Source organism: Rhipicephalus microplus, chromosome 3 (genome assembly GCF_043290135.1).
Source record: "Rhipicephalus microplus isolate Deutch F79 chromosome 3, USDA_Rmic, whole genome shotgun sequence".
In the NCBI taxonomy this organism is placed as follows: Eukaryota; Metazoa; Arthropoda; class Arachnida; order Ixodida; family Ixodidae; genus Rhipicephalus; species Rhipicephalus microplus.
The window spans coordinates 40,734,986-40,743,993 of record NC_134702.1 but is presented as its reverse complement, the minus strand read 5'-3'; positions in this window follow the sequence as shown (position 1 = coordinate 40,743,993).

The window sequence follows — 9,008 nt, the reverse complement described above, 5'->3', positions numbered from 1 at the left end:
GGTAATTTTTTCATCCACTTTTCTTTCTTCTTATTTACATTCCATTAATGTTAATAACTTCCCCTGTACATTCCTTGGCATTACTGTCTGTTATATCTCATTATTATTGTGTTAAAAACACGGAAAAACGAGCCCTTAGGTATACACTTCTTTCCCTTATATATATATATATATATATATATATATATATATATATATATATATATATAGGTATGGGATATGGCACAACGGGAGCGTTGTCAACAAGGATAAATATATTTATTTCCCAACAGTTTCGGGAGGGGACCTCCCTTCATCAGGGGATGAGTTATACTGACATGAACTTCCTTGCTGCCGCGTCCCTCTCGCCTTGAAAGACGTTTGCGAGAGTGAGAGGGAACTGGAAGAAGGAAAAAAAAAGAGAGAAAAAAGACGAAAAAAGCAAGAAAAGAAAGAAAGTAAAAAACAGGAAGAACCACTGTCAACACTGAGAACGAAGCCAACTGTCCGTCTACATCCACCTACGGTTCATATCACGTGCTGTTCAGTTCTTGGCGTGTGTCGGGTCACCCAAGATTGTCGCCGCGGTGCCGGGAGGGTCCGGGACGGCGTGCCTAAAGAAAGGGGTTTCCCCGTAATTGGTCGTTTGGTCGTTCGGCGGGCGGCGGGCGGTGTGTGTAAAGGAAAGGTTTCTCGTTAATGGGTCGGTCGGCTATTTACCTTTAATCTTCGTCCGTTTCCCTTCAACGGTCATGAAGTGGTAGGCGAACGTAAACACTTTGTATGTGCATGTAAAAAAAAAAAAAAAAAAGAAGAGGACAGTGTACACGTACGAGTCAGTCAGAAAAAAGCATGGTCTCCAGCTATCAATCTTTGTCACCAATTTTCTCCTGGCTTACTTCTCGGAGGCAGTTGAGTTTTCCGGGGTCCTCATTGATACCGGCTACTAATGTACGAAATTTGAAAATAAAATATGCCTCACGCTGTTCGCGCTCGCGTCTGTTTGAAAAACCGGATTGCAAAAGAGTTACGCTAATATTTTTAAAACTGTGGTTTGGCAGGCGCAGATGTCTAGATAAAGGTAGCTTCGGCAGTGAAGTGGCGTGGTACCGGTGATTATTGAACCGCAGCCGAAATGGCGTGTCTGTTTGGCCGATATATTCTTGTCCGCAGATGTTGCAATGTAGCATGTATATTACGTTACTGGAGCCACAATTAAGGCTTTCAGTTATGCAGAATTTGAAATCCGAGAAGTTCGCTTTGGATTCACGTGTTGTGAGCATCTGTGGGCATACCTTGCATCGAGATTTTCCGCAGGGATGGCACCCTGATTGAATTTTGGGGGTGTTTGTTTTTGCCCTGACAAGAATGTCCTTCAGATTTTTATCCCGGCGGTACACCACGTGAGGTGGCCCGCCGCCCGCCGAACGACCAAACGACCAATTACGGGGAAACCCCTTTCTTTAGGCACGCCGTCCCGGACCCTCCCGGCACCGCGGCGACAATCTTGGGTGGCCCGACACACGCCAAGAACTGAACAGCACGTGATATGAACCGTAGGTGGATGTAGACGGACAGTTGGCTTCGTTCTCAGTGTTGACAGTGGTTCTTCCTGTTTTTTACTTTCTTTCTTTTCTTGCTTTTTTCGTCTTTTTTCTCTCTTTTTTTTTCCTTCTTCCAGTTCCCTCTCACTCTCGCAAACGTCTTTCAAGGCGAGAGGGACGCGGCAGCAAGGAAGTTCATGTCAGTATAACTCATCCCCTGATGAAGGGAGGTCCCCTCCCGAAACTGTTGGGAAATAAATATATTTATCCTTGTTGACAACGCTCCCGTTGTGCCATATCCCATACCTTCACGAAGACTAACTGGCCCATTGAATTATTACTCCCACTATATATATATATATATATATATATATATATATATATATATATATATATATATATATATATATATATATATATATATAATGCCACGTTCCATTTCCCAAGTTTTTGTTATCGTCCCAAAACACCACACGATTCTTAGCGCAAACCGCGCCTGCAGTTTTCTAGAAGGTTCCGGACTGTAGTAGATCATTTCGATAAGATCACGCCCACTGTGCGAACGGTACAGATTGTTCTGGAAGCTACGCCACCGCCAGCGATAACGCTAGAACATTCGACGGCAAGAGTATAAATGCCGACGCGCTTCGCCGCTTGTCAGTTGTTGATCGAAGGCCGACGCTCCGTTCGCCGCTATCAGTCCGAGACTGCTATCTGTGCGAGACTGCTGCTGTAATTGGACTTTCCGTTTACCGGGCACAGGTTCGCCCAAATAAACAGTTAAACCCCAACACGAAGTCTCCTGTCTTCGGCCACGTCACGACCCCGTGACATCTGGTGGAGGTGCTGCTTCGTTCATGTACCGGACGCCCCCGTCAAGCCGTGAACCCAGCCCACGTCGCGGAGAAGACACCGACGCCAACCAGGAGCAGCGAACAAGCCGCCGACAGCAAGGGCTACCACCGGAGTACGGGCTTCTAGAAGACAAAGCGCGGAAGACCAAGGCCATGACTGCGACTGCAGCAACAATGACAACCGCCGCATCCCAGCCCACGATGGTCATGCATCAACCCAGGGAACCACAAATTTTCCATGGGTCATCGTTCGAAGACCCGGAGACCTGGCTGGAAACATACGACCGTGTGGCCGCCCTCAACCACTGGGACAACGAAGAAAAGCTCCGTCGTGTGTACTTCTACCTGGAAGACACCGCAAGGACCTGGCTAGAGAATCATGAGTCCACGCTCCGAACGTGGGATGTCTTCTGCGGCGCATTTCTGCAAACGTTCGCGAGCGTCGCTCGCAAAGAAAGGGCCGCTGCTCAACTAGAGACCCGGGTTCAGCTTCCAAATGAGAAGGTTGGAATTTTCACAGAGGAGATGACCCGCCTATTTCGTCACGCTGACCCAGACATGCCTGAGGAGAAGAAAGTTCGTTTCCTCATGCGAGGGGTCAAACAGGAGCTCTTCGCGGGACTAATGAGAAATCCACCAAACACCGTCCAAGAATTTGTATCCGAGGCGACCACCATCGAAAAAACCCTTGACATGCGCACCAGACAGTATAATCGTCGCCTGATTCCAGAATGCGCTGCTGCTCAAACCAGTGACTCTGAAAACCTGCGTGAAACGATCCGAGCGATCGTGCGGGAAGAGCTGCGCAAACTGTTGCCTTCGGCGCACCCTCAAGTGGATTCGATCGCCGACATTGTGCGAGAAGAAGTTCGGCAATCGCTTCAAGTTCCCCACGCACCGCTGCCCGAGCCGGAAGCTATGAGCTACGCCGCTGCACTGCGCCACAACGCTCCTCCCCGTCTACGGCAAAACGCCGCCCCATCGCACTTCCGTCGACAGACGCCACCGCCGCCACCACCCCCACCGACGTCATACCGTTCGCCAGCGGCCCAGCGCAGTGCACCGAGGAAGACTGACGTCTGGCGCACCCCTGACCATCGCCCGCTCTGCTACCACTGTGGCGAGGCCGGACACACATACCGCCGTTGCCAGTACCGACAGATGGGACTGCGTGGCTTCGCCGTCAATGCACCGCGTCCACAGCCTGGAGAACGACCACGTGACATCGCCGACTACCTGACAGAAACTCGGTGGACACCACGAAGCCCTTCGCGTTCCCCGTCGCCCAGCCGCCGCACGTCACCGCACCACCGGCAGTACTCTGGCCCAACGCGGGGCCGGTCTCCTAGCCCGTATCCGGGAAACTAAGGGCAGCAACCGGTGGAGGTGCGGTTGCTGTGCGACGAACTACCGAAGATCCTCCGACGACGACGACGCCGCGACGGAGCTTTCCGAACACAACGCCAAACAGGCAAAGCCCTGACGGTGAAAGCTCACTTACCGAAGGTGGCCTGACGACGCAACATGGAAGCAGCGGAACAAGCCGACGCAGCCGTGACCCGACGCCACGCCCTAACTGTAATGCGAGACGGCGAACTAGCGACCTCGACGTTCTTATCGACGGCCACAGTGTGACCGCTCTCGTCGATACTGGAGCCGACTATTCTGTCATCAGTGGGTCGTTCGCCGCGAAGTTAAAGAAAGTTAGGACAGCTTGGAAAGGCCCTGAAATCCGCACAGCCGGAGGTCATCTCGTAACGCCTGCAGGAATCTGCACAGCGAGAGTCACCATTAACGGCCGTATTTATCCTACAGACTTCGTAGTCCTACAGCGTTGCTCGAGAGATGTCATCCTTGGCATGGACTTCTTATGCCTCCATGGTGCTGTCATCAACCTAAAAACAAAGTCGATAACGTTATCCACAGAAGAAGCACTACCGCCGCGCACGCCGTCAGGACACCATGCCTTGAATGTGCTGGAAGAACAAGTCACCATTCCGCCTCGCTCAAGCGTCATTATTTCAGTCGGCGCTCCTACATCACCTGACTTGGAAGGCGTCGTTGAAGGCAGTCAGCATCTGTTGGTCACCCGAAATATTTGCGTCGCAAGAGGAATTGCAGAGCTGCGAGGAGGCAAAGCAACGGTTATGCTCACGAATTTCAGCAATGAGTACAAACATGTGAACAAAGGAACAACGGTCGCATACATCGAAGAAATTGTCGAAGCCACCAGTGCTTTCGCCCTCGCCGATTCTGCGGAACCTGCTCAGAGGAACCAAGCCCCTCCTATAGCTTTCGACGTCAATCCCAGACTTCCGAACGATAAGCAAGAACAGCTCAAGGCCCTGCTCCTGCAATACGAAGATTGCTTTTCGTCGTCATCGAAAATTCGGCAGACCCCAATCACGAAACATCGCATCATAACCGAAGAAAATGCCAGACCACTCCGTCAGAGTCCGTACAGGGTTTCGACGCGAGAACGTGAGGCCATGAAGAGACAAGTTGATGAAATGCTGCGGGATGACATTATCCAGCCGTCCAAGAGTCCATGGGCATCCCCCGTGGTGTTAGTGAAGAAAAAGGATGGGACCCTACGTTTCTGCGTCGATTATCGCCGCCTGAACAAAATCACAAGAAAGGACGTGTATCCTCTCCCACGAATAGACGACGCACTTGATCGGCTCCATAACGCCAAGTACTTTTCGTCAATGGACCTCAAGACTGGCTATTGGCAAATCGAAGTCGACGAAAGAGACCGAGAGAAGACGGCGTTTATAACACCAGACGGCCTCTTCGAGTTTAAGGTGATGCCCTTCGGCCTTTGCTCAGCGCCTGCAACTTTTCAACGCGTTATGGATACAGTACTGGCAGGATTGAAGTGGCAGACTTGCCTTGTGTACTTGGACGACGTCGTCGTGTTTTCCTCGAGTTTCGACGAGCATCTTCGGCGCCTTGAAGCTGTACTCCAAGCCATCAAGACTTCCGGACTCACACTGAAGCCAGAAAAGTGCAGATTTGCGTATGAGGAGCTCTTGTTCCTGGGGCACGTTATCAGCAAGTCTGGAGTTCGTCCCGATCCACGAAAAACAGCCGCCATCGCCGACTTCCCGCCGCCCACTGACAAGAAAGCAGTGCGTCGATTTCTGGGCCTGTGTGCCTATTATAGGCGGTTCGTGAAAAACTTCGCCCGCATCGCCGATCCTCTCACTAACCTTACCAAGGCCGACGTGGAGTTTAAGTGGGAAATGCCGCAGGAACACGCTTTCCAGGAGCTAAAACATCGCCTCCAGACGCCTCCGTTACTTGCCCATTTCGACGAATTCGCCGAGACAGAAATACATACTGACGCAAGCAGCGTAGGTCTTGGCGCCGTTCTTGTGCAGAGGGCTGACGGACTTGAAAGGGTTATTAGTTACGCCAGCCGATCGCTATCCAAAGCAGAAGCAAATTATTCCACAACAGAAAAGGAGTGCCTCGCCATCATCTGGGCTACGTCGAAATTTCGCCCCTACCTCTACGGCAGGCCCTTCAAAGTTGTGAGCGACCACCACGCATTGTGTTGGCTAGCCACCTTGAAGGACCCTTCAGGTCGCCTCGCACGATGGAGCCTGAGACTTCAAGAATATGACATTACTGTCATTTACAAGTCTGGCAAAAAACACTCCGACGCCGACTGTCTCTCTCGTGCGCCTGTCGACCAACCGCTACCCGACGACCCGGATGACGACTACTTCTTAGGAACGATAACTACCGACGAGTTCGCTGAACGACAGAGGGCTGACCCGGAACTTAAGGCCCTAATAGAATACCTCGAAGGCGGGACCGCCGAAGTCCCGAAGGTATTCAAGCGCGCACTTGCGTCGTTCTTTCTACCGAACGGTCTTCTACAAAAGAAAAACTTTTCACCGCTTCGAGCTAAGTACCTCCTTGTGGTGCCTTCAGCTCTGCGACCAGAACTCCTGCAGGCCCTGCACGACGATCCGACGGCAGGGCACCTCGGTGTTTCTCGCACGCTCGCGAGGATACAAGAAAGGTACTACTGGCCACGTCTTACCACCGACGTCACCCGTTATGTGAGAACATGCCGGGACTGTCAGCGACGCAAGACACCGCCGACAAGGACAGCGGGACTTCTGCAGCCAATTGATCCACCTTGCCGACCTTTCCAGCAGATTGGTATGGACCTACTGGGGCCGTTCCCGACGTCGGCTTTCGGAAACAAGTGGATCGTGGTAGCTACCGACTACCTCACCCGCTACGCCGAAACAAAAGCTCTGCCAAAAGGCAGTGCATCCGAGGTAGCTAAGTTCTTCGTCGAAAATATCGTCCTACGTCACGGCGCCCCGGAGGTCCTTATCACCGACAGAGGAACGGCATTCACTGCCGACTTAACTCAAGCGATCTTGGCATACAGCCAAACAAACCACCGCCGGACGACAGCGTACCACCCACAGACCAACGGCCTCACCGAGCGGCTTAACAAGACGATCGCCGACATGCTGTCAATGTACGTCGATGTCGAACACAAGACGTGGGACGCCATTCTTCCGTATGTGACCTTCGCATACAACACGGCGGTGCAGGAGACGACGCAGATATCTCCATACAAATTGGTCTACGGAAGGAGCCCGGCAACGACGCTCGATGCCATGTTACCCAACGTCACCGACGAAGAAAACCTCGATGTGAGCGAGTACCTTCAACGAGCCGAAGAAGCCCGACAACTTGCGCGTCTCCGTATCAAGAATCAACAGACGACCGACAGCCACCGTTACAACCTTCGACGACGCTTCGTGGAATACCAGCCCGGTGAACGTGTTTGGGTGTGGACGCCGATACGCCGACGTGGACTAAGTGAAAAGCTTCTGCGACGGTACTTCGGACCGTACAAGGTGGTTCGACGTCTCGGCCCACTTGATTACGAGGTTGTCCCCGACGGCATCACGAACTCTCAACGACGCCGATCGCGACCTGAAGTCGTCCATGTCGCGCGCCTCAAGCCGTTTCATGCGCGTTAACAAACTGAACCAGTGTTTTTTTTTTTTTGTATTATTGTTGTATCGGAATTTATTCATTGTACTTTCTTGCATTATTATTGTACTTTCATCTTTAGTTAAAGCATCGGGACGATGCCTTTTTCAGAGGGGGGCAATGCCACGTTCCATTTCCCAAGTTTTTGTTATCGTCCCAAAACACCACACGATTCTTAGCGCAAACCGCGCCTGCAGTTTTCTAGAAGGTTCCGGACTGTAGTAGATCATTTCGATAAGATCACGCCCACTGTGCGAACGGTACAGATTGTTCTGGAAGCTACGCCACCGCCAGCGATAACGCTAGAACATTCGACGGCAAGAGTATAAATGCCGACGCGCTTCGCCGCTTGTCAGTTGTTGATCGAAGGCCGACGCTCCGTTCGCCGCTATCAGTCCGAGACTGCTATCTGTGCGAGACTGCTGCTGTAATTGGACTTTCCGTTTACCGGGCACAGGTTCGCCCAAATAAACAGTTAAACCCCAACACGAAGTCTCCTGTCTTCGGCCACGTCACGACCCCGTGACAATATATATATATATATATATATATATATATATATATATATATATATATATATATATATATATATATATATATATATATATATATATATATATATATATATAAGTACCACTGCAGCGGGACGCATACAGACTGTCTTGCAGGATCGGACTTCGTTCGGTCATGCAGTTAGCGCTTGCGTGAGCAAGTACAGCTGCGCACATGAATGTGCGTTTGAAGTATGCTTACGTTCGAAGTGAACATCAATTCACTTCAGCCAGCTCAATAAAGGAGAGAGCGAAATTCACACCACTAGATGTACCCTGCAGTTAGGCCTTATTATTTAAAAAATGCCCCCCCTCTTCCCCGAAGGAGGTCGTGAGGAAATGTGAATGAATTGCGTAGCGTCTATAACGGTGTATATATAACGCACATGAGAACCCAGCGTTAGAATGTTTTTGTTTTTTTTTATGCCAATGCATTTCTTAGTCGGGCTATGTCAGGCGTCCGTCAGAATCCGTACGCCGCCCTCTCTCATAGTAACAGCTGCAGGAGTGCGCGCCCCTAGCAACCGGGGCCCCCGCCATGTCACGCTTCGGCGTCGGCAGCTGTCAGCAACAGCTGCGGGCGCGCGCTCTTATCCTCGCCCCTAGCAACCGGAGCATGTGGTGCGAGAGAGGGCAGGTGAAGAGCTTCGCCGCTTCTTCTCTCGCTGCTCGCTCTTCCCTGCGCCCCACTCTCCCGTCCGCTCGCACCTCGCTCTCGACTGTTCGCTGGCAGGGCACCTCTCAAGAACATCCGGAAATGTGTGCTCGAGACGCCGCTGTGAAACGCCAACGCCGAGCTACAAACGCTTTTTGACATGTTTACTTCAAATCATTTCTTAACCGTTCAAGCTAACTACTAGCGCGACAGAAAAATGCCGCGTGCGGCTATCGGTGCTATTGGCTGCATCGTGTAAGAAAAAAAAACAATATTCTTCTAACGCTGGATTCTCACGTGCGAAACGCCGTTATAGACGCTACGCAATGCATTCGCTCACGATTCCCTTTGTGGAGGTGGGGCATTTTTTTCTTACACCGAGCAACCAATATAT